This window comes from Vicugna pacos, chromosome 7 (assembly GCF_048564905.1).
Source record: "Vicugna pacos chromosome 7, VicPac4, whole genome shotgun sequence".
In the NCBI taxonomy this organism is placed as follows: domain Eukaryota; kingdom Metazoa; phylum Chordata; class Mammalia; order Artiodactyla; family Camelidae; genus Vicugna; species Vicugna pacos.
In genome coordinates, this window is record NC_132993.1 from 25636128 (window position 1) to 25663617 (window position 27490).

General features: G+C 38.0%; 1 protein-coding gene across 1 annotated transcript in view; it reads left to right on the top strand.

Annotated features, from left to right (window-relative positions):
• Positions 1 to 1851: 1851 nt before the first annotated feature.
• Positions 1852 to 27490, top strand: part of AASS (aminoadipate-semialdehyde synthase) — an 86690-nt gene continuing 61051 nt past the window's right edge. Inside the window, exons 1-4 of the mRNA XM_072964592.1 lie at positions 1852 to 2041; positions 9598 to 9659; positions 22636 to 22684; positions 25301 to 25436. The gene's annotated coding sequence lies outside the window, so the exon portion shown is untranslated. The remainder of the gene's footprint in view (positions 2042 to 9597; positions 9660 to 22635; positions 22685 to 25300; positions 25437 to 27490) is intronic.

Here is a 27490-nt window from a genome sequence, read left to right on the forward strand (position 1 = left end):
CAGCGGCCTTGTTTTTAAAAAAATGCCAACTGATGAGACGAAACTGTCATTTTCTCCGCAAATTACTACAAAAACTACAATTTAGGCTGATTTTCAGCCTAGATGAAAAAGTCAGGTTTACATATCAGAAACATGGGAGCGTGCATCGGTCACTAAGAGAGGCTTTGGAGGCGATGAGACTCAGGTCTAGAGGCCAGCACTGCCATTTTCCAGCAGTGGGACCTTGGGCAGGCCACTTAATTCCTCTGACCTTTTATTTCCTCATTGGAGAATCGCAGGACTACTGTGCAGATTAAAGAAAGTATACATAAGCACCCAGTGGATTCTTAGCTCATATTAGAGCCTCAATAAATTGTGTCCAAATAATAATAATAGTAACAATATACTTTATTTACTAGTAGAATGATGAATTATTTCAAGTGACTCTTCTGTGTATTAAAAATGTATTCTAAAATATGAATGTAATAATGTATAGATTATTCTAGAAACATGGCTTCTAGAATAGAAGGCTTCTGGTTGCATCATACTTTAAAGATCCTTCTGCTGAAGTCAATACCTTTACCAGCAGTGCTAAGATTATGCTGAAGGATAAAAGTTTTTGTGCATGTGTGTGTAGTGTTTCAAATCGCATCTTCACGTCCAATTTCCTGACCTGTCCTTTCAACAGTTCGCAATGAAAGAAGTAAACTATCACTTGAAAAGAGTGTATTATGTAAAACTGGTTCCTAAGAAACTTGATTTTATTTTAAAAATTTTGTTGGTGCTCAATTTGGTAATGGAAAACATTATTTCACATAAGAAGTGTTCTCAAGAATTGAAGCTTTTCCATTAAGTGCTAAAGATTTCACGTGGTACCAGGTTTTTTAAAGGTTTTTGAAAGAACACCTAAAAGCACCAGTGACACAGCTTGTTCTGCCTGTGTATTCAGAATTAGAATAACGCTTTTGACAGTACCGTCAATATGCTGACATTATTATTAAAGGTCCTTAACCTTATCATAGAGGAGTTAAAGGATGCTTTACAAGTTTACCCCAGAATCATGTGCGAAGGATTGTTGGGTTTCAAGGTTTTCAGGTGCTTTTTCCTTTTCTTTTTTTTTAAACCAAAAGTAACGCTGGCAAAGACAAGGGTGGAGTGACAAAAGCTACTGGTCCCCACAGAGATGAGTTCTCACGCTATCGTTACTAGTGAAAAGAGTTGCTAGCCATGGGTAGTGTTTTTTCATACACTATTATTTTTAAGTGAAGTACTTGCATAAAATTGCTTCCCTCCCCCGTTTTGGAATTCACTTTGAGAGGTCGTAAAATACCCTATTATATAAACTTACAATGGATATTTCAAAAGTGTCTCATATTGCCTCAAGTGAGGTACGCACGGGTTTAATCAAGGGCATTGCTAGGCTTAATGTGCCGTCGCATCCTTGGGTGTGACTGCAACTCACAGCCACTACGTTTTTGAAAATGTAACATTCCAATTCACCTCCCTACTTTATTCTTTGGTTTCCACCCTCCCCCCGAAATTAGAAACATATAAAGATCAGAAATGTATAAAGAGGACAAAAATGTTACCAGACCTCCCAAGACGGTCCCCAGCATGGGTCCTCCTGCCCAGTGTCTCTCTCTCTCTCCAATAGAAGGAGACCAAGGTCGGTCCAAAGGAAAGCTTTATTCTCTGATCAAAGAATGAAGAGCTGCGAGCTTGCGCTCTAGAGTACGGGTCCCCCGGACCCCTGCAGTGGGCGGGGCTGTTTTACAGGAGGCTGGTCAGCCGGGAGGAGGGAGGGGCGGAGTGCTCCTGGGTTCTGCGCAGGCGTAGTTGTGCTGGCTCCCGACTGCAGCGCCGGGTGCAGCGGCTCTGCGCTCAGCCCGCTGCCGCCATGCTGACCTGCGCGGCTCTTCTGCACGCGGCCCGCAGAGCTGGCGCGTCTGGTGCGACCCTGTTCGCGCTAGGAGCTCGGGTCTGAAGGGCTAGGAGCAAGGCCTCTGCTCGCGCTACCCCCGGACCCAGGGAAGCTAGACTAAGCACAAAGGAAAAAAAAAAGGTTAGATTTTATTTTGTTACCCAGACTCTATTTTTATTTTCCAGGAATTGTTAGTGGGCTTTGCTGGTGACAAAAATGGTATAACTACACCATCCGGATACCTCCAGTTGAACTTTCTAATTAAAAAAATTGAAGTACTATATTCACATGATTAGAAAGTTACAACAGGGGCCTGAATGTCAGGGTATTGGTCATGTTAATCATCAATCGGGTTGATGATTCACAGGGATTCCTCTTATTTTTTTAGTTGAAGTATAGTCTGTTTACAGTGTGGTAGTTTCTGGTGTACACTATAACACAGGGATTCATTTTATTGTTATGCTTCAAAATATATATAGATGTTTCATATATTCTTTTGGATGCATCCAATATTGTGTGAATGACAACCTTTATCCCTCTCCCAAATAAGCAACAAAAATAGACTGAACTAAAGAGTAAACATCTCTTCCATCCCTAGGCACTCACCTTAAAGGGAACGACTACTTTAATAATCTCTAGTCTGTCTTTCCCAGGAAATGTTCTAAGCATATAAAAATACACCTTTTAAATATTCTTTTTTTGGACTTCAAAGACAACCGGGCTCCAGAACTAGGAAAACTGGCTGGGAACCCTGTCTCCTTTGATGACCAGTTCGGTGACTTTGAGTACGTTATTTAATCTCTTCATGCTTCAGTTCCTTCATCTGTAAAATGGGGCTAGTAAGCCTCACAGCTTGTTTTCAGGATTGAACGTGTTACTTATATCACATGCTTTCCTGACACAACACTCAGTAAATGTGAACTATAGTTATTACTTACGCAAAGCAGATTATATTCATTTTTTCCAGAGTTACTGAGGTACAACTGACAAAACTGCGAGATACTTAAAGTGTACAACATGACAACTTGATATATGTTACATTGTGAAAGGATTCTCACCAAGTTGATTAACACACCCATCATCTCACCTGGTTACCTTTTGTTCTGTTTTTTTTTTTTTTTTTTTTTTGGTGAAAACACGTAAGCTCTACTCCCTTCGCAAATTTCAATTATACAATACAGTGTAATTGTAGTTGACTCTGTCACTGTGTTGTACGTTAGATCCTCATTTATCTTACTGCTGAAAGTTGGTACACCCTTACCATAGCTTAAGGGCTCACTCCTATTAGACTGCCCCCTTAACCTTCAGATGCCAGTTGCAAGTCCAGCTTGTCCCCTGTGCATCTGACTGTCTATAGATTGGAAGTTCCAATGACCCACTCCTCAGGTTCCATTAATTTGCTAGAGTGGCTCCCAGAACTCAGAGAAACATTCTACTTACTAGATTACCAGTTTATTGCAAAAGGCCATTTGGAAGAGATGCATAGGGCAGAGTACGGGGAAAGGATTTGGAGCGTCCATGCTCTCTCCAAGTATATTATTCTCCCCAAATCCCTACAAATTCACCAACTAGGAGGCTCTCCAAATCTTGTTCTTCTGGGTTTTTATGGAGGCTTCATTATAGAGACATGATTGATTAAACCACTGGCCACTGATGATGAATTCAACCTCCATCCTTTCCTTTCCGAGAGGTCAGGGGGTTGGGACTGCAAGTTCTAACTCTCCAATCGTAAGGTTGGCTCCCTTGGAAACCAGCTTTCCAAACCTCACCTCATTAACATCACAAAAGACACTTCTATTGCTCTCATCACAGGAAACTCCAAGGGTTTTAGGAGCTCTGTGCCAGGAACAGGGATAAAACAAAATGTATATTCCTTATAAACCATGTCACACCATATTGTCACAAATGAAAATATTTCCTTCTTTTTTATGGTTGAATCTATTCCATTGTAAATACATGCCACATTTTCTTGATCCATTTGTTCATTAATGGACGCTTAGGTTGTTTCCGTTCCTTAACTATTACGAATAATGTTGCCACTGAACATGCGAAAACAGACTTCCTTGGGAAAGTGGTTTCGTTTCCTGTGCATATATGCTCAGAAGTAGGAATGCAGGATTATGTGATGGTTCTAATTTTAATTTCTTGAGGAACCTCTATAACAGTATATATTCCCATCACCAGAGTACAAGGGTTCCCTTTTCTGCACATGGTCATGAGCATTTGTTATCGCTTGTCTTTTTGGTAGTAGCCATCCTGCACAAAACACCAGTTTTGTTTCTGTTTTCGTTTTGGGAGGTACTGGGAAATGAACTCAGGACCTCATGCATGCTAAGCATGCACTCTACCACTGAGCAATACCCCTCCCCCTACAGTAGCCATTCCAACTGGTGAGAAGTGATCATCATTGTGTGTTGTTGTTTTTTTTAAATTTTTTGTTGAAGTGTAGTTGATTTACAGTGTTAGTTTCAGGTGTACAGCAAAATTATTCAGTTATACGTATGCATACATTTTTTTTTTCATTGTAGATTTGATTTGCATTTACCCAGTGATTAGTGCTGTTAAAAACCTTTTCACGTACCTGTTGGCTATTTGTTTGCCTTCTTTGGAAAAAAAAATCTATTCAGGACGTTTGCCCATTTTTTGATTGGGTTTTTTTTTTTTCAGTTGCAGGAGTTCTTTTGTATAATTTGGATATTAACTATAGCTTTGTAATATTGTTTGAAACCAAAAGGTATGATGCCTCCAGGCTTCTTTCTCAAGATTATTTTGTGGTTCTATTCAAATTTTAGGATTGTTTTTTACTGTTTCTGTGAAAATAGTAATTGGAATTACTTTTGGAATTTTGATAGGGATTGCATTGATTCTGTAGTTCACTTTGGGTAGAATATTAATTCTTTTGGTCTATGAAGCAAGGACTTTCTTTCAATTTATTTGTGTCTTCTTCAATTTCTTTCATCAATATCTGACAGTTTTCAGTATACAAATCAACCATCTTTCATTGATTAAATTTACTCCTATTTTATTCTTTTTTGATGCTATTGTAAGTTGGATTGTTTTCTTAATTTCTCTTTTTGATAGTTCACTGGAAAAACATCATATTTCAACTCCTGCTTTATTTTAGCTAGCTTTGTGTAACCATCTTTATATATTCTCATTTTAGAACTTTTTCTGAATGAATGACATTGTTTTAGATGTATCTCACATACAATATATAATTTTTAAAATTTACCAAATATAATCTTTTTCTTTTGGCAAATGAATTTACACTATTTATATTTGTTAATATAGCAAATGTATTGTTTTTTATTTCTTTCTATCATGTTAATACCTCATAGTCTTTCTTTTGCTACATGAATTTTTTTGATATGTGCAGATTTTTCTTTTTATAATTTGGACAATTTTTTTGGTCTATTTTAAAACTTATACTTACCTTTTCAACTTTATATATTATACCTAATCTTTTTTTTTTTAGCTACTTTATACTATTTCTTGTAGAAGGAAATAAGAAAGTCAGCAATTTACACTTTCTCTTAACTATTTCCTTATCTTTTGTCTTCTAAATTTTAATTAACATTTTTATTTTCAGTCACTTCAGTAGTTCCTTTTATATTTTTATGTAGTTAAATCTTGACTTACCAAAATGTAATAAAAAATTTTTATTCACTAAAAAGAGGTGCTAAAAGTATAGAACTTATACTTATTCCCGTTTTCCTTCTAAATTTTTGCTTGTTGTATTATTTTTATAGTGCCAAAACTTAAAGCCTTCATTTTCTGCAATTATATTTCCCATAGTTGTTTTTCTTAGTTCTATGTTCAGCGCTCAGAATGCACTGTTTGACCCCATATGTTATGTACAATTGTGCTCTTAAATTTGCTTTATGGTTATAACATTTTTTTTTGTTACTAATTTCTAACATAAGTGCATCGTGGTCAGAAAATGTGGCCTGAATGATGCCAATATTTTACCTTTCTTGAGGCTTTCTTTATGGTTTGTGGTCAATTTTTACTTGTTTCTGTGTGCTGGACATGAATATATATTGTCTATTTTTAAGGTGGCAGATTCTGTATACATCTAGCCTGTTGCATTGTTCAACTATTTTCCGTCTGCTGGTCTTTAATAATAGAGAGAGATATCTTGAAATCTCCATCTCTGCTGGTGATTTGTCCATGTCTTACTGTGTTTTAATTACTTTTTTCTTATTTATTTTGAAGATATTTTACAAGGTATATAAAAAGTTAAAATTTTAAAATAAACCATTTGACTAATTGAACTTTTCATCTTTATATAGTGATCTTTTTAGAAAAGAAATCACAAATAAAATTTTTTGTCTTACGGTCTATGTTGTTTGATATTAAAATTTCCCCTCCTAGTATAGTATGAAATCTTTTACTGGTTCTTACCATTTAACTTTGTGCTTTTTATTTGCCTAAGTTACTTTTCGTTTTTTCTTTTTCTTTCTTTTTTGCTTATTTGGTTTTTGCTCATTGCATATTTTTTCTCTACTGGTTTGAAAGTTATACACCGTATTTCTATTTTATTGAGGGCAGTTCTTGAAATTGTACCATTTAGATTTAATAAAATCCAAAATTAATTGACTGCTAATCCCCAATCCAGACAAGGATCTTGGCACATCTTAATTCATATCACTACTTCTTTCGGTTTATCTGCAATCAGTTTTTTAAAGTCTTCATTTCTTTTTGTGTTCACACCTTCTTTCTGGACTTACCTTGTTTCTTCCTAAAGTCCATCTTTAGGATGTGTCTTAGTGGAGCTCCATTGCTATGTACTCAGTGTTCCTTTATCTTCCCACAAAGACGACACCAGGCCCATACATACATATAAGAAAATTTTTGTTCTTAAAAGATAGTTTTGATGGCTCTAGAATTCTAGTTGTTAGTTTGTTTGGTTTTTTTAGTGAACTCTAAATGTATTATTTTACTTCTCTGGCAACAGTGGACACTAACGTAGTTGCTATTGGTCTTTCTATTAGTCCTTTCTCTCCAGCTGTTTTAAAAATGTAAAGTTTTAAATTGAAAAATGGTTGCTTCAATCTTCCTGATCTCCAATTTTATTATAATATTTCTATATCTCTTTAATTTCTTTTCCTATTTTCCATATTCCTGTCTCTTTGTGTTGCATTATGGTAATTTTTGGTTCTTCAATTTGCTTTCAGTGATATTTAACATACCACTAAGGTGGTATTATTATTATTATTATTAATCAGTAGTAGTAGTAGTAAATGTAAGTTACCATTAATATCCTAGTTCTTGGATTATGTGGTGGATTTCCAAATGTTTATTATGTTTTTAAGATAAAATGAAATAAAATGGCCATTCTTGAACAAATGATTCTAGTGTGCTATGAGTCAAGGGTTACGATTAAATCAATTCTGTGCACCTACTTTCCAATAAAAATACATTTTCAAATAATCTCAGAAGCTTTAAACAGTTTTTTCTCATTCAAAAAATTCTATTTTTTAATTTTTAAGTATATCCTACCTAATAATTTTATATTATGTATTGTTTTTAAAGGTTTCAAGATAGCCTATTTTATTTTTTAATTTATTATTTTAAATTGAAATATACTCAGTTTACAGTGCTGTGTCAATATCTGGTGTACAGCATAGTGTTTCAGTCATACATATGCATACGTATATTGCTTTTCATATTCTTTTTCATTATAGGTTACTACAGGATATTGAATATAGTTCCCTATGCTATACAGTAGAAACTTGTTGTTTATCTATTTTATATATAGTAGTATCTGCAAATCTCAAGCTCCTAATTTATCCCTTCCACTTTTCCTGTCTGGTAACCGTAAATTTGTTTTCTATGTCTGTGAGCCTGTTTCTGTTTTGTAGGTAATACTACTATGACATACTGTGTATCTTAATTTCAACATCTGAAGCCCATCTTCTGAGTCTGTTATGTGTTTTTAATGCTATATTTGTTACTCAAAAGGCTTATAACTAAAAAAGGAAAGATTGATAAATTAGGCCACATTAAAACCAAGAACTTTTATTTATTAAAAAAGTCATTAAGAAAGTAAAAGGAAAGATTTAAAAGGAAAGAAGTTTTCTTGCATTCATGTGTCTGACTAAAGACATATTCAGAGTATTTAAAAAAAAATCCCTACAAATCAAAAAGAAAATGAAAATCATGAGCTAACTGGGCTAAGAATTTGAACAGATACTTCACAAAAGAGAGTTTCCAAATGGTTAGTAAGCCTATAATAAGGTACTTAACATTATTACAATTCAGGGAAGTTGAAATTAAAATTAAATAATTAAATACCATTACACACCTCACACAATGGCTAAAATAAAAAAGACTGGCAGTACCAAGTGTTGGCAAGCCTGTGGAATTCCCATACATGGCTGCTGGGAGTGTAAACTGATACAGCCTCTTAGGAAAAATTTGGCATTATCTACCGAAAATAAACATACGCAAACCCTATGACCTGGAAATTCCACTCTCAACAGAAATTACACCCAACAGAAACATTTACGTATATGCACCAAAAAGCACATACTCTTCAGTGTGGAATTATCCTATACTATCACTGTGTTAGGAATATCCCAAAGCAGCAGTATCCAGTTATAGCTCCAATAGCTCATTTATATTAGAGTGAAAAAATAAATTGTGGAATATTCATATAATGGCGCAATGAAAATGGAGTACTGTGAACACACAACACCATGGATTAATCTCAAGACACAATGAGGAGGGGCAAGAAGCTAGACACAGGAATATGTACTATATTTTGCATTTATATAAAGTCAAAGAATGGGCAAAACTAATCTATGGTGTTAGAGACCAGACACTGATTAACTTTGAGACAAGGGTATTGACTGGGAGACAGACCAAAGGAATGAGCTTTGGAAATACCGGTAATGTTCTATTTCTTTATTTGGCTAGCTAGTGTGTGTATATTTTAAAATTTTATTTTTCAATAAATTTAATTATTTGTGTACTTTGCTATACGTAGTCATACTGAAGTAAGAAGTTTACTTGAAAAAATAACCTGTATATTCTCTATTCCAGAGTTTGACATTAACTTATATAAAATTCATTTTCAATTTTTTAAAGGGCTCAAATTGGCTTTGTGGATTATATTCCATATAACATCTACTGCTTGCTGCGAAGTATACTAAATATTTTGCATTCACTATCTTATTAAATCTTCACAATAATCCTGTATGTTAGAAATTAGGCCCATTTTGTATGTGAAGAATTAAACTCAGAGAAACTGAGTTTTTGCCTAAGATCATACAACTAATAATATAGCTATGCTGGGCTACCCTGACGATAGTTAAAGCTACAAGTTAATTTCAGGACAGAAGCAGTTTTCAAATTGGAGTCTTAAGCATGGAGAACATAGTAAGTCATTTAACCTCAATGTCTACTTTCTCGCTATAATATAAATTACCTTTGACAAGCAGAATGGTACTGATACTTTTTTTCCTGAGTTTTTGAGCTCCTGTAAATAAAGGGAAAAGTTCTAAATGACCACTGTTAATGCTAAATATTTTCTTTGAACATGTTCACCTCAATAGTTTTCTAAATAAAAGGCTTAGAAAATGAACATTCATTTCTCTGTATCTGTTGTTGACTAAAGAATTTCACCCAGTCATTGGGCTTCTGAGGCTGTGATAAATACTTTACTACTATTTGTCTTTTGATGACTTTTACAGGGAGGCAAACTGTGTAGCACTCCAAAGGGATTCTACTGTGAAACAAATTGTCTGACATTACAGTAAGTAGCTTGAAAATACTGTAACCACTGATGAACGGTTGTTGTTAAAGTATCTTAGAATCAATGAAAGAAATTAGTAAATAGAAAACCCAGTCTTAAGAGAGATTTTTTTCTAGTTAAGAAAAAATAAATTAGCACTCTCAGCAGGGGTAAAGCAGTAGATTGTGTAGGATTCTCTTGAAAAAGGAGACTTCACTCCCAATGTTAATTTAATTTGCATGCACTTCTGGGGAAGTCATTTATCACTTTACTGTGGATATACCTTGAATAATATTTATATGTCTATATAAGCATCTAATAAAAATAACTCCTATCTCTGGAAGACCAATTCAGAATTGGTTAACAAAGACATCAATTGAAGGAAAATTTTGATAAGAATTAAGTATAATCCATTTACACGTCACTTACGAACTGTTTCATCAGTGTTATGCACAAAGACTGAGAACAAGGAAGCTCTGGTTGTATTTATCCATTTCTTGTGCTATGTACGATGCCCTAAAATTCAATTCTTTGATTCACAAAATGCAAGTTATCAGGATGCTGACTCCATTTTCAGCAGTCATGAATTTGGGGAACCCAGTTAACAAAAAGAAGACTGAAGCTGATTTGCCTTACAGAATCTGAGTGATATTGCTGATGTCAGTGTGAACTAGGGTATAAATACGGATAGCTTAGCTTCATAATGAACGTACAGGGCAATTAATTCTATCTGAAAAGTGAGAACCACTCCGCCTCTTACCCGTGACTGTTCACCTCTAACGAGGACCTGCTGTTGGGAGGCCCCTCCGGTCTTGCCCTCTTCACGCCCACGTGACTCTCAGCCCCCTGGTGCTCTTTGCTGAAAGGACAGTAGAGTCCAGCATTTACTAGACACCTTAGCGTTTTGGTTTCCTCACTCGTGTAAATTGAACTCCCTCTTCTTGCCATGGTATCCTGAATAAAAGATCAGACACTAAAATTACTTCAATTTTTCATAGGAAAAAGGTGAAGGCCAAATATTTGAAGACCAGAGGGACTACAGATATTTGCTAGATTAAGAAACACTGCAAGACAAAGAGGGCTGTGACTCTGCCGCCCCGCAGGGTAGTGGCGGGAGGGTGGGGGGAGGGTTGGCACAGCTTGGTGGGAGAGCGCATGCTCAGCATGCACAAGGTCCTAGGCTCAATCCCTGGTGTGTCCATTAAAAAAAATTAAAGAAAAGGGACTTGGACTGCCCAGGTTCAAGTTTCCCCACCTTCACTCACTAGCAGCGAGACTGGAAAGGACTTAACCTCTTGAATCCTCAGTGTTTTAAAGTCTGTAAAGCAGGAATAACATCTAATTCTTTGGGGAAGTGATGTAAGGATGAGAAGCAATCATATAGCTACAGTGCTCATTAATTATGATGATAGTATTTATATAAGTATATAATTATGTAAGTGTAATTATATGTTATATATTTTATGTTGCAATATAATATAAAAATATAATAAGAACATAAATACACTTACTAATTGATATATACATGTGTTATATTTTATATGAAGTATTTATTATTATATTATGTATTTATATAAGTATATACAAGTATAATTATAGCAATTATATTCATTATAATTATAATGCCTAGCACATTTTAAATACCCACATTTAAAGCTGAAGGCTTTTGGGTCTGTTTAGCAGCCCCCTCCCCCTTCATCTGGAGGGCAACGTGATTTGAGCACGTGGTTTGAATACTGCCAATCAGTGTCCCAACCCCAGTCACCATGATTAGTTTAGGGTGGGCAAGGGACTGAGTGGGTCAGTTACCCTAAATGTAATTTATCCCCCTTAATTAATATAGTAGTTACTTACTACAGCTTTTATCATTATTAAGTTATTTAAACTATGTCATAGTGTTAAGTCCGTATGTTTATAGAAAACTCTGGTAAATAATAATGAGGTAATTTGTCACATCTTACATGTTAAAGGCAGAAAGAATGGGAAAGTGGATCCAGTAGTAAGTGAACATTACTTTCGAACGGGACTCATGTGAGCCCAGATATTTCCTTTGTTTTATTCCATAATCTGGTTGTAGCAAGCATTCTGCCACTCACTAGCAGAAGAGTTTTGACTAATATTAAGAAGTAACAGGAGTCCTCCAGGTCCAGAGACATTGTTCAGTGGGCTCCGGGAGCAGCACCCAGGGCAGTTGAATCCTAAGTGCATCGTAAACTCAAGCTGAGGCCAGATTTGGGTCCGTAATAAAACCATAACATTCTGGTCAGCTTGGACAGATCAGATTTTCTTTGGGATTTTGACAGATTCTGCAAATCAGATTCAGCAAATTGCAAATGCCCAGATGACAGAATAACTGATAGTAGAGTTAAGATACTGCAACACCTTCCTTTCACCGGAAAAGAGCTGCTCCCCGAGCACCCCTGCTGCTGGCCACTGGTCTCAAGGCCGACTGTCTTTTTTGATCCAGCCGAGAACTGATCATTTTGGTAGCAGTCATCTGACATTCCTGACGGAAGCTTTAAAATTCTGCCTCGATTAACTACAGTGTATTGCTCGACAGCTACTTAATCCTAAATCTAATTTTTTTGCGTTTCCCATCTGATGTTTGAAATGAAAATATAAATTCTGATTCTGACTTTTAAAAAATTTAGTCATAAAACAGTTTGGATTGATGAACTGATCAACTTACGTGAAGAAATTTAAACCTCCTGAATTTTTTTTAATGTCCAATTTTATCCGATGGTAAAAAAATCAGCTTTCAGTACTTGATTGTGAAAACAGTGCCTCCAGAAAATCTGATGTCCTGCTGAGAATGAGACTGGTCAGTGACATTTAGTTGTGTCTTTATCTTTTATCTAGTTTTCTGTTTCTTTCCCCCTACCTCCCACCACTGGTCTTTCCCATGTCTGGTCCATTCATGTTCTGCCTTTAGGGCAGAAAATTGCCTGTATTAGAAAAAGCTATAAGTCGCTGTGGGCTCTGGGCTCCCAGCTGCCACTTGAATAAATAATGCTTTTTTAATAAAAAGATCGTGCAATCTAAAGGTCACATTATAACGACTCGCTTTAGTCTTTAATATGACCAGTCATCAGAGATGGAGTTAGCAGTGAGATTTGAATAAGAAAGATTCACAATTCTGATTTTCATCTGTTCTCCTTGGCAACACTTCCTGAGAACAGTGTGAACGAAATTCCAAGACTAAATAGCCAATAGCATAATACACTTTCCAGCATGCTGAGAAATAGAGAGTGAAGAAAATTAAAGCTCCAGAGCTTTCCCATGGAAGATTTCATAAATTATTTTCTAGTACAAAAATGAGGTTGAAAATAGCTCCCATAACATTTTTATACTTATACCAGGTTTAGACAAAAATCTAAAATTATGCAGGTATTGATACACAACGTACTTACACACGAATAAATATAATTTTAATTATACTGTCATGTATTGGATACCTACTATTTGGCAGGCACTGGGCTGAGTGCTTTACAGGAGTTAGCTCATTTAATTCTCACAGTAGCCCCAGTGTGGTAGCTATGATAAGGTCCGTTGTACAGATGAGAAACTGAGGCTTATAGGGGTTAAGGAACTTTCCTCGATCTGTCCAGCGCAGGAGCCAGGGCTTCAGTGCGGTTTTGTTGGTTTCAGAGCCTGGACTTTTCTTGACAATGCTGTTCCATGGAAACATTAAGTTTGTTTATTTGCTTTTTTTCTTTACAGATACCCTATGTTTGTCACTTCCTACAATGAAACATAAGTTAAAAAATTTTTTTTTCAGTATATATGCATATATTTATTTTTATCTTTTAAACTTATTATTTTGAAATTATTGTAGTGCATTAGGGTTCCACATAGTCTAGTCTGATTTCATCAGTTTTTACAAACACTTTTTGTTCACCATCATTTGGTACAGGATTGTGATGCCTTCCATTAAATGGAAGTTCCCAGTTTTATTTTGTCAAATATTTCAGCCCTTCTTTTTTTTATTGACTCTGACTTTCTTGACTTGCTTACAAAGACTTTTCCCACCACCAAGTTATGGAAATATCTTTTAATGTTTTCTTTTAGGATTTTATTTCTTTTAGAGTTTACTTTTTGTACAATTTAATTTTCTCTCCAAAAGTGCAGCCAGTTTTGATAACATCATTTATTGAATAGTCAGTCTGTTCCTGCTGATTTGAATGCCACTTTTATCGTATAAATTTGTCCACCATTATGCCCTTTATATTGTTCTATTTTTCTTTTAGTCTATTATTGCACCAATACTGTGTAGTTTAGATGTAATTTTCAAAAGTGTATAAATAGCACACTTTAACAAGGAAATAACACTGATGGGGGCCTATGGAGCATGGAGTTTCCTTCTCTAAGTCCATGATGGTCCTGTGCAGGGCCCCAAATCACATATTCTGGGGACCAGGCACGTATCACAAATGTGTGATGAGGTCAGTGCTAAGTAAATAAAAATTGGTCTATACCATAAACACGTAGGTAATGCCTCTCTTAAAAGCATTCCATTTTAATATTGTAATATAACTTCCTGTCCAAACACATCTGTGGCCTCTAAATGTCTACCTTTGGTCTAGTGGAAAGAATTTGGTAGAATCAAAAATCTTTCCAAGCTTCACCATTTATTAACTCTAAGACTGAGCAAATTACTTAACTTCTCAGAAGTTTAGTTTCTTCATTATGAAGGAGAAATAACAGTACTTTCCAACAGGATAGGACTAATTATTACATGAAATAATATGTATAAAAATACTGTGTATAGTGCCTTGTACATGATCTTCAATATCAATAGATATTCGTGGAATTTAAGCAGTGACTTATTCAGGGAAATAAATGTTGTATCATTTGATCTAGGTAAAGGGTCTCCCTTTTTTAGCAAAAAAGAAAATATGTTGTTTTAATTTCATGTTTTTTTGTTTTGGGGTGGCAGTGTGATGTCATCTTTCAATAAAGGCTCTTTTTAGCCCATTATATTCAGGCAGCTGGAAACCTTGTAAATAAAAATTTATGAGCCTCATGTAGAACACTTGTTTTCGGTACTATCTAGGGAATACAAATAATTATCAGATGTCATCCATGTAGTCCTTGCTCTTGATAAATTTATACTCTGATTAAGACACACATATTGTAGAGGACTTTTTATCCTGTCCAACATCTTTTCTCTTTGAGAACTTGACCACCCTACTCTCAATTCATGTGTTGAGTTGGGGTTTACCTAGAAGTAGGCATATGTGTCACAGGCCTGGCCTTTCAGAGAAGTTCACTTTCTACCAGCTATCATTGCTTCGAATCTGAGCTTGGTACCCAAGTCAGTTAACCGAATTCTGAGACTTCTGCTAGAACTATGGCAAAAGAAAATCTTTGAATGAATTGTTAATGCTAGCAAAATATAAGCCTAAAACTGCCTATGAGTCATCACATTGGCAGTCTAAGAAGACTGCCACTGTAGAAGGTAGCAGAACTGAGAGATGGAGGATGGAGACCAAGGCTGGAGCCCCTGAATTTAGCTTTGTCTCTGTGTGTTCATCCCTTGAACCTCCTGATTGCCTCCTGGGTTTATGCTAGTTTGCGCTGTGTTTCTGTTATTTTCAACTAAGTATTGTGACCACGTAAGAGCACAATACGGGTATGAAAAACATGCAAGGAAGCTTACAGTGCAAAATAAACCATCAGTCAGTTTCTTGGGAAATCCGAGAGTCGACTCCGCTTTCTAGGCGTAATGGTTCCAGGTCTAGTTCATACCAACGGGGGAGGAGTTTTGGGAGGAGACAAGAGGGATTAGTGCAGTTTTAAAATGTATCCTTAGAAATTGAGGTTCCATTGGCCCTCACACATAATGGAACCCCAAATCCAATGTAGAGGAATTTTCCTTCTTATGACTAGCCTGCATTATGTTTCAGCATGCTTCCTTGGTGGGGTGCAATGAAATGGACTTAACAAAAGTAGAGAGAGGGAGAATTCACTCAGGTGTAAGGACTGAGATTCAGTTGGGTGATGTTTAGGTGCGGCAGAAAACATACTGGGATGGGAGTGGCCTGGACGGACTTCATTCTGCTGCCCCCGGATGCTTCCTCCCTGTCTTTCTTTCTTTTTCTTTTTTTTTTTTTGAGTTTTCTTTCTTTTTTTAATTGAGGTATAATCAATTTACAATGTGTCGGTTTCTGGTGTGCAGCATACTATTTCAGTCATACATGTACATACATATATTCATTTTCATTATAAGTTACTACGAGATAGTGAATATAGTTCCCTGTGCTATACAGTAGAAACTTGTTGTTTATCTGTTTTTTTTCTATTTTTTAAAGAGCTCAACTTTTTATTGAACATGTCACAAAAGAGGTGGGGTCAAAAAGACCAAAGCCCATGTCATCATCACTGGGAATATCTTTTGGGCACATCTGGAAATCTCTGCTCAGTGCATCTCCTGCCTCAGGGCTCAGCATCAGGGCCACTCTTGCTTCAAGACATGACATCTTTACATCAAGACAACTTCATTAACACGTGTAATTGTGTTCAAAGCGGACATTAGAATCCATAAATCAGGTATACTTTTGTCCTTGAGATCACTAAGCCGAGCGCTAAGGCACAGGACTGGCAAGTTCTAACCTGAGTGAAGTCGAAGGGATGATGGAGAGTGGGACAGGGAGGAGCGTCAGTCACGGCGGCCTCTGGTCTCCCTGGGACGACACAGGAGGCGTGTGAGAACAAGGGCGTGAAGAATCGGGCCTTTCTAGGCTTGAGTCGCGGCCCTGTTGCTAACCGTGGCAGTTCCTAGGAGCTCAGTGTCCTCTGCTCATAAAAGCAGGCAATACTAATGCCCACCTCAAATGACGCTGAGGACACTGATCAGGCGTGGCCCACAGACCACACAACTTGGGCACATGTATGTAGATGCTCAGTGTTTTAGCTTTACCGTTATCCTTATCATCATTGTTGGTGTTGGTTTTATTATAATAGAAAAGATAGACGCTTTAGGGACCGGGCTGCTGCTTTAAGGCAGGCATGACTCACTTCCCAGGTTTGCTTCAGGCACGTATGTTCTGTTGGAGCACCACTGTCCGCCTGGTGGGGACCGGGTGGGGAAGGTAAAAGCTACGTATGCGCCGGGCCTCAGTGATTCCCGAGAAAAGAAAGGAGAGAGAACCCTGCCACGGCGAAACAAACTTCTGTTATGGAAATGTGTTCCACGCAACACATGGAAATTAGCAGCCTTTATTCTTTTTTCCTTCTCACCACAAGCACATGCTGGATTATAAATATCGACAGTATCTGAGTACTTTATCAGATCCAAATAAACAAATGTTTCTGTTGCTAGGAGTTTTCCTCTTTCCGTGAATTGGGAATTTTGCAACTAACAGAGTATCGCACTGTGAACACTGTATGTGTTTGATCCCGGTCTCTTGGTCTCCCTCATCCCCAGACACACAGATAAAATACAAAGCATCCAGCCTGTGGTTTATTACCAAAACCCAAATGTCCTGACACCTGGAAGCACTGACCTGTGGTCCTGGGGAGTCAGAGTATTTAGATGCCAGGGTGGGGATTTTCTCCCTTCTTGTTGCTCAGAAAACATCACAAACCCACTAGACTCCAGATCCTGAGTCCCAGAGAATCCTGTTAGTGTCCATATTCAGATGGTTTTCAGCAGAGTTCTTTATAGTTGTATCAAAGGGCAGCATAGGAAAATGAACACAGCTTCGGGAGTCACGCAGACTTAGATTTGGCCTCCGTTTCAGCCCTTACTGAACATGTGAGAGATTATCATAGCAGTTTGAGACTCATTTGTCTCCTCCGCAAGGTGGAGATGATAATCTGTGCTGAGGACTGAGGGGAGGAGGGGCGTATCAAGGGGCTGTGATTTCCACGGAGAACCTAAAGCTGGGGTGAGCAGGAGCTTCTCCTGCCAAGAAGGGGTAGAATAGGAGAGTGGCAATTGGGAAAATTAAGGCTTAGACACCAGTTTATGTCTCTGACATCCTATGACCCAGTAGTACCATTTCTAAGACTTCACTGCAGACATACACTCACACATGCAAAAATGCTTGCACAATGATGGTCACTGAAGTAATAATAAAAACATTTTTGGAAAATGACCCCAGTGTCCCTTCATATACGAAGTATTGGTTAAATAAATCATGGCAGAGCCATTCAATATACCACGGTGGTACAGCTATTAAAAACAGTGTGGTAGGTCTATATATACTGACATGAAAAAAATGCCCCCAAATATAAAATTAGGCCAATAGAGTAATTCAGAAAAATATATATCATTATCCCATTTGTATAAAAAAATTTCTCCATGAAACTGGCAGTAGTAGTTTTCACTAGGGAAAGGAGTTTGCTGGAGAACTTCACTGTCTATAACACTCATTTTAGAAGTGATGGAATTTATCCCAATGAGCATGTATAATTTTTGCTATAAGGAAATATAAAGATTCACCTTAAAAATTGCAACCTTTCCAACCAATGAAGAAGAAAGAGACACTGGAGTATTTTCAGCAGCAAAATAATAATTCACATTTAACAGAATCACTGGCAGCTGTGTTGATCGTGGAGTGTAGGGAGGGAAGACGGTGGTGGTGAGACCAGTTGTGAGGTTATTGAACTAACTGAGGCAGGAAATGGATGTGGCTTGGACCAGGGTTATGGGAGAAGGAATAGGATGAAGTGACTGTCTTTGTTTTGATCTGTTCAGGCTGCTATAACAAAATGCCAAGACTGGGTGGCTTATAAACGGTGGAAACTCATTGCTCACAGTTCTGGAGACTGGAAATCCAAGATCAGAATGCCAGCCCAGGGTTCTGGTAAAGGCCCTCTCTGGGTTGCAGACTTCTCCTTGTATCTTGGCAGAAGGGGTTAGGGAGCTCTGTGGGGTTTTTTGTTTTTCTTTCTTTGTTTTATAAAAGCACTATCCTCATTTATGAGGGTTCCACCCTCTTGACTTAAGCACCTCCCTAAGGCCCCACCTCCAACTATCTTCACAGTGGACATTAGTGGATTTCAACATATGCATTTGGGGGGAGGGGGCACAAACATTCAGACCATAGCAGTCCTGTATATGTTTTGAAGGTAGAGAAAGTACAGTTTGGTAATGAATTGGGTCTGCAGTATGAGAGGAAGAGAGGAGTCGTGGATAATTCCAGGTATTTCTGGTCTGAGCAACTGGAAGGAAGGAATTGTCCCACGAGACTTCTCTCTTGCCCCCAATGCACTATCTTCTGGTTTTGCTCCTTCTCCTGTGCACATTTTTTTCTTGGTAGTAGGTGAGAAGGCTGGTTACGATGCCCAACTAGCCAGTGTGTAAAGTATAACATTTTTTCCCTTGGTTTTCTTGAGATACAATTGACATATAACACGTGGAAGTTCAAGGTGTAAAGGAAGTTTAAGGTGTAAAGTGTGATGATTTGATATATGTGCACATCGTGAAATGACTAAAGCACAAATGGATGTATAAATTACCATCAGAGGGAAGAGGAAAGAGGAGCTATGGGCCAAGAACATCTGAAGGTTCACTCTCTTTAAGAGAAGGCCACTTTGGTAGGGAAATCGAAAGATGAATTCATAGATCAAGGGAATAAACAGTGGAGTGAACTCTTAGAGCAGATTGTTCAAGAAAAGAGGTGGTTGTCATAAGCTTTAGTCTCCAACCTGAATTCATGCTGGAACGTATTTGCATTACTTTCTGTGTCTTTGTACCGTGAGTTTCTTAAAGTTTATGTGACTTACGTATTTGAACAGTTTTCCTTTGGATTACTCTAATTTCGAGTTTAAACATTCATCGATGTTACATTTGATTTACTTTGAGTCGGCACTTTTGAAATGTAATGTTCGTTTATACACATATTTTATTTTTTTAGTTACAAGTACGTGGTGCAGAACTGTTGGTTTTCACCATTGACTTGGAGATTAGGGTGTGATTTTACCTGATTGAAGTATTTCATTCTTAACTCCTGTAACTTAAATATTTACTTTACTGCAGTGCACCAGTCTCAATTTCAAGTGAAAATCAACTTTAAAAGATAAAATTTGGTGCCATCCAGTGGCTATATTGTGAACTGCAGCATAAACTCAATTGTGAAAAGATACTCACATTGAAACTGTAACTGGTTCCTTATTATACCCTGCAATTCAGAGACACCAATAACTATAAAAGAAAAATGGCATAAGTTTGGAATTACTGTAAGCTGCAACATGGGATAATATAATATGGAAAAAAAAAACATTGACTTAGGAGAATGGAGACAGATGTTCTGGAGCTGCTTCATTTATAAAATAGGAATGTTACACTGTGGCTGAGAGGTGGAAAACAAGATTCCTGGAACATAGCCCGCTGCCTCACCACCAACCCACCGGAAGAAAGTCACACACCCTGCAGGCCTTACCTTAAATTTTACCTATAAAAATACTTCCCTGAAAACCATTGGGGATTTCGAGGTTTTTGAATATGAGCTGCCCATGCTCCTTGCTTGGCCCTGCAATAAACCTTTCTCTTCTCCAAACTCTGATGTTTAGGTTTGTTTGGCCTTACTGTGCACCAGGCGCACACACTTGCCCCCTTTTCAGTCTCCACTTCCTCTGCTCCCGTTCTCTCGTGGATCTGCCCAGGTCAGGAGTTTACCCCCATCACTCTAGTTAAAGTTGTCCCAATCAGAGTCAGAAAGGACCTCTCCTGTTGGGAAATCCAGCGGTGTATTTAAGCCCTCATCTTTCTCACTCTATCAGAAGCATGCAGCCACTTTCTCTCCCTCACTGGTTGCTCCTTCTGCGTTTCCTTTGCTGGACCCTCTTTATTTTTCCAACTTCTGGTCCTCTTTCATTTTTCCATTCGCAGATCACTTTTCTTCTTCTGCATTCACTCCCTGGGTGACTTCGCCCGTTTCCATGGGTGGCTCCCATTTCCATGGCTTAAGTGCTATCGGTGGTACTTAAACATTAAGTACTTAAATTTGGGATGACTTCCAAATTTTTGTCTTCACTCAAGCCCTCTCTCCTGGACTTCAGACTTGTAAACCTGACACCTCCATCTAGGTGTCTAGGCATTTCAAAAATAGAAGCACTATAAATATATTCTTGACTTTCTCCCTTAGATCTGTTCGGTCTCAGCTGTCTCCTTCACAGCAATAGGCAGCTCCGTTCTTCTCATTTCTCGGGCCAGAACCCAGGAGTCATTCTTGATCCCTCTCTTTCTCTTGTGCTCTACATTCAGTATGTTCAGAAAATTCTGTTGGTTCCATCTTTGAAATATATTGTATCAGGATTCCATTAGAGAAGCAGAACCCTACGCAACCTGTATCTATATGTGAAAAGGATTTGGCCTTATAGAGCAATTGTAAACCTGGTCAAGCAGTCTCCATAAAATATTGTCATCACATCTGATACTGGATCTTGAAGCCTACAGCTCAGCTAGTCAGGATGGGAAGATCCGTATCTATATCAATATATAGATTTATTTATCAATATCTGTATAAATGTTTCTGGATATATTTATGGATATCTTTATCTATATACAGATGGATATATACATATATCATTCTGCTCCCATATCTTCCAGAAGAATCTACTCAGACCCACCCTAATCAAAAACTTACATGATAAAGAATTCTGAAAAATGTTGTTCAACCTAGCCAAACTGATAAGCCGCCACAGTCCAATCCCTGCTTACTTGGCATCCACACATATTTCTTAAACCAAAGTTGATCTCAAATGATGACAGGAAGGCAGTCATACTTCCACCTCACCTGCTGCAACTCTATCACGTACAACTGAAAAGCATTCTAACGCTTTCCCCAGGAGAGGCTACAGGTCTCTTTTCTGTCCTTGGGTGTTCCTCCTTCTCCTGGCTGGTCAGCACTCCCCCTTTGATATCCTCTTCACTTAAACACTTAGTTACCTACTATTAATACAATGTATGCTAGATAATAAAGGGTGAAAAGGGTAGGAAAACAAAAATTTTCACATAAAAATAAGTAAAAACACTCATAAATGTCACAGTCCTCATTTCCGCAACAGAGCACGTGGTGGTAGCTCATGTTTATAACACCATCCTTTCCTGCCTCTTCCGTAGTTCCTTTGCCCTGAGGATTTACCACAACTGGTCATGACTCTGCCTGGTGAGGCGACCCTAAATTTCATTCCCAAGGAGTCCGAGCCATCGGAAGTTCTGCTTGAATTGATTGTTGCTGTTCTCCACGGACTTTACTCACAGAACCTGACAGTGATAGGAGGTGTCTCTCATCACGTACTGACAATCTCGAGCTCCCCCTTTTCACTCAGGACCACCCAGCCCCTAGCAGGACAGCCATCCCTTCTCCTGCCTGTTGATTCGGTGTCACGAGGAGCTCAGAGTGTCCAGGTGCCAGTCTCACCTCCCAGTTCAATGGGGCCATTGTTGTGACCCTGAAGAGTAAGATTTTTATTTTTTTTACTGGGTGTTACACTGGTTTATTTTCTAAGTTTCACATGTACACTATATTTGTACTTCTGTATACACTACAGGATTCTCACCACCCAAAATTATAGTTTTGTAAAGTAAAATTCACATTTTATGGCAAGACACGAAAAATTTAAACAAACAAAAACACGTCTCTGCCCTTTGGCCTCCTCTCTCTACCCCAGCCTCCTCTCCCCCCGCACTGTGCACTGTGTGTCTGCACTGTGCATCCACCCCGCCTCCCCCATCGGCAGGAGTACCTGCCCAACCGTGCAGGCCAACATCCTCCCAGCAGCAGCAGGACAGCTCCTTACAAGATAACATTCCTTCTGGATCCTGTGAGGGGCCACGATGACCCACCACTTTGTATTTAAAGACCTGGATTGTGTAAACGGTCGAAAATACATCATTTAAAGTATAGCCTTCAGTCTCAAAAAAAAAGCTTACATAACTGTGCCTTGACTTCTAAAGGGCAGAGCGGTTCTCAGAGCTCTCTGAGATGCTGTTCCCAGGTTATAATCCTCAATTTGACTCAAATAAATTTTCCCATTTCTTTCTTAGATCGACTGATTAATTTTTCACCGACAATTTCCATCTGCCACCACGGAGGGTAAGTTTAACACAAGCAAAGTGTTAGGAAATCCATTGAGGCTGAACGTGTAAGCCACATCCTCCTCCTGGCTTTTGTCAACAGTAAAGATGATGCTTTGGGCTCTGTCAGATTCCTGCATCTATTGGGGTAGGGAGAGCAGAGTGCCATTTATTGTCTTTTTAAAGCCACAGTCACACTGTCTACAAAATTAAAATAAATATAAATATTTTATTTTTAAAATTATACCCAGTCAAGCTAATGTAGACATTTAGGGAGGTGTGCTTTCAGGATTTATGCTGAGCTCACTCTGAGTTTTCAGGGATCCCGTTGCACGTGTCTGTGTTCTGTTTGGGGGTCCAATCAGGCCCTTATAAGGACATCACTGCTGAACATCTTGAACCCTCAAAGTTGCCACAACTGAAGTTCCAGTTGCCAGGGCTCCATTTCCTCATGGATGACAGGTATAGTCTTTCCCAGCTTTGGTTCATGCAAACTGGTTTCTGGTTTCACACAGTGTAAGGGAGGTTGGCCTTGACGTACGTATGTGCATGGGGAAGAGGTAATTGGTTAAAAAAGTAAAGTGCAGCAGCAGCAGTCTTTGAATTTAGCTTGTAAAGCATTTATTAACTGAAATATTTTGCACTTCTTTTTCCAGTTATGTACATATTTTTTGCTTTCAAAATACTTTGACAGTTGTAACCAGAGAAATAGAAAGAATGGAAGTTTTCAAATAAAAGTGCATTTATAAAGCATTTGTATCAGAATACAATCAATCTCCCCCGAAGTCACTTATCACCTGTGTTGTTCAAAAGCAACTGCATATTCTGATTGCTAGTAGCAAGCTGTATAACTGAAAAAAAAGATCATCTAATCCAATCTAAATCCCTTTCCAAGAGACTCAATCAGTGATGGTGTTTAGAAAAAATGCAATAAAAAAACCCTGTTCCCCTTGTAGCCATTATTGCATGTTTATTGCTGAGATAAACTTCTGGTTTGGTTGCCATTGAGGAATTTTTCTTTGAAACTGTGAAAATCAAGGTAACAGTTTATTTTCAGCCTTTTGTTACTATGGAAGTATTCATTATCTTGGAACATCTAATGCAAAGGAAACAAATAGAAATATAGAAGGCATTAATGCAATATGAACTTGTGACCCCCATCACTAAAGCTCAAAGGAGTCTCTTTCCTTTCCTTTCTCAGTAGATTGTTTGAAACTGAGCTGTGAGAATATGGGATGGTAGCTGAGGGAGTCCATTAAGTAAAGTCTGGGGGAGCTAAACCAGGATCCTGCTGCCTGTTAATGCTCACACAGGGTTTCAGCCTAGGGAGTGGGGAGGCAGAGAAAGAGAAAAGGTGAAAAATTTGAGTGTTTGGCTTGGCAACGTTGCTGTGACTAAAGCTTGGCCATTGTGTCTTTGGGAGAGTCAGGTAAATGCTCCAAGCCCCAGTTTTGATCATTTTCCATTTCCTTTAAATGGATGGAGGCAATAAATGAGACGTGTCATAAACGAAAGCCAGGTTGCTCTCATCAGTGAGTGTCTCCCAAACAATTCAGACAGCATCCCTTTCATACCTTCTAACTAACCAGGTGTTCTCTCGCCATCCACTCCTGGTCCTTGACTCTCAGTACCAATCTCACTACAACTCTTAGGTCTTATCTCCACCCCACATTGATACTCATGGGAAGTTTGAAGTGCTAATGTCATTTTAAAGATACGTATGTTGAAATAAATCTATTTATCTTCGTAGCAGCAGCAGTTGACTGAACACAAGCCACCTCTTTCCTGCTGCTGCTTCTTCACTCAAAATAGACAGTTACGGGGAATAGTAGTAGGTGTTGCTGGTGAGAGGCTGAAGGAAACATGCAGGAGAGGAAGTTTTTTGCCCTCTTGCTCAAATTTATCTTTGTCTGTGCGAGATGGCTATGAATGGCTGGAAATAAAGACATCCTGGCTGGGTGACGGGTGATGCAGCATGGTTATTAAAACTTTAAAGTCAGCTGTGTGAGAAGTTGGCCACCAAGAGCTAAAACATATCTTGGAATTGCCTGTCCCATCCTTTATTTCTGAATGATCACAATTAGACCTCTGATATTTAATCTAGTGATTTTTTCTTCCTCTCCCTTCTCTTCCAACTTCTCCTTCTTTTTGTCTTAATTAAGAGCAGCATACTTTCTGGTGGGGATGGCAGATTTGGTGGGGGTGAAGGGCCGGGGAGACGTCCCATGGGCAATGAGTATCTTCATTCACAATTTCCATTTTACACACTTACCTCACCTTGGGTATGTTCGTTTAGGCAAAATCAAAGTATTGGCTTGCTTTTTACCCAAGTTCTGCAACCACTTTGCCAGTCCCCAGTCTCCTTCCCAAGCATTCCAACTCTCCATAATTTCATAGTTGGTATGTCCTAAGTATGACCCAAACTTTTGCCTCTTAGAACTTTAATTTTACTTTCATTTGTGCATTACTGGTCATCTTCAAACACCTATGCTCTTTTCCCACATTTTTCTCCAAAGGACCTTGTTGCCAACATAAAATTTCTCTATTTGTCTCTCTTTAAAGGGATTCCTTCAGGATGTTCCAGATACCACTTCTTCTCCACCCCTGACCTTTTGAACCTACCCATTTCTTTCAGTTCAGACAGCATGAAGTCTACACCCAAGCCTTGGAAATGATTTACGTTATCTAGTATGGATGGACTATATTTCCTATTGGTTTTGAAGGTGAAAGAAGCAAGGATCCAGACTCAGAGAGGCTGCCACCCACAAAAGGTAAAAGCTCTCATGTTTCAGGACCATTTGTAAGCAGGCAAGTTCTAGGACAGCAAATTGTATAGAAAGCAGTAGCCTTACAAAAAAAAATTTATTAATCCAGGTTCAAATTCACAAATTACTTTTTTCTGAGAAGAATCATAGCATAGTGGTTAAGAGCATGAGCTTTGGAGTCCACCAGGGACTTGACCTAAGCTTAGCTCCTCAGCAGGGAGCTGAGTGTCCTCACTTATCTAAGCCTCAGTTTTCTCAAATTGATTGAGGCTAGTAGTATCCACCTCATGAGATATTTTATGGCTTGCATGAGATACTATAAGTTTAGCACTTTTCATAATACTTGACATATTGGTGTTCAAACATGGTAACATTTCTTGTTACCACTTTATTACCATATAATCACCTCATTATTTGTGTTTAACACTGTATACACTTATATTTTTGAATTTCTTCCTGTTGATGAAAAATTAATCAGTTGATCTGAAAAAAAAAAAAGGAAAAAATTTTATTCAAGGCAAATTGAGGATTTTAACCTGGAAATAGCATCCCAGAAGCCAAGGCACAGTTGTGTAAGTTTTCTGAGACAGAAGGCTGTACTTTAAATGGCTGAACTTTAAATGTTTTTGACAATTTACACGATCTAGATCTGTAGATACAGAAGTGATGGGTCATAGTAACCTCTTAGAGGATCAAGAGGGAATGTTATCTTGTAAGGAGTTGTCTTGTTGGTGCTGGGAGAATGTTGCTCTTTGTGGTTGAGCAGGTATGTCTGCCGATGAGGATGTGTGGTTGGTGCATAGTGCAGACATACAGTGCAGAGTGGAGCGGGGGGAGGAGACCAAAGGGCAGATACAATCTTTTATGTTTTTCTTATCTTGCCATGAAGTATGAATTTTATTTCACACTTAGAACTTTCTAAAATACACGTTATATTCTTGGATTCTGACCTGTGTCTTCACCACTTTTCACTTCACCACTCTCTGTTGTTCATGCTTCTTTTTTTTCACCCCCATAGAAACCGTTAGGGTTATGGTTTTCATGTATTTTAGGCTCATTTGCAGCATGCTTTTCACTGGTACTCTATAGAGAACATTTAGGGACTCATCAGTTTCCTGTAAGAATCCAATATTTGTGTTTATATAGTTTTCCAGCATTTCTGCTTTACATGCCTGGGTTCAGGACTCCATCTTCTCCATGAAAGGAAAGTAACACAAGCCAGTCATCAAAATATTGTTAAGAATACTATGCCAAGAATTCAGATAAAGGAACTCAGATCCCTAGGAGCTTATATTGGGGTATTTCTACAAGTTTATATATTCTCCATTATGTCTTGAGTCTAGAGAAGTAGATCTTGAGGTTAATCCAAGTCCACTTTTGATTATCCAGATAAAACCTTTTAAATGAAAAAGGTGGTTCTTCAGCCAGGATGCTGAGTCTTTAAGATCTTATCTGGTTGATCAGTTAGCCCCTCCACTCAGTCTCCTCCTCCTTTCCCAACATTGCTCTTCCCAAGCTGTCCACTTCCCCACTCCTCCACTCCATTTGAATGCTAAATAATAATAACCAGTGCTGTTAAGTTGAATTTCCACCCATCAGTAGCAGAGCTTTATAAATTCTCCAACTGAAACACATTAGTATGTGTGCGTATTCCTCAGTGTTGACATTACATGATATTTTAACAAGATTCACATGAATAACCCACACCTGTCATTCCCTGTTTTACATGCTATCATGACAAGTCACCAAAATTCAACAAAGGGAAGACGATCAGTTTCAAGGACTGCTACTATTATAAGGATAAGAGTTGAGTAATCATTAGTGCCAGGAAATTAAAAAAAAAAGTCCAGATACGCTGTGGTAATTTTGTTTGCTCCAAATGACATTAGCAAACATGTAGAGTATTATTGGATAATATTTCTAGTTACAATTGTATCAAATATAATTTATAATAAATGATATCTAAAACTGATAAATTCCATTTTAACAAAATTGCATCAGCAAGTTATTCAAACTCATTAAACCTCAAAACGAAAATATAATCAAAGTAAAATAATTAT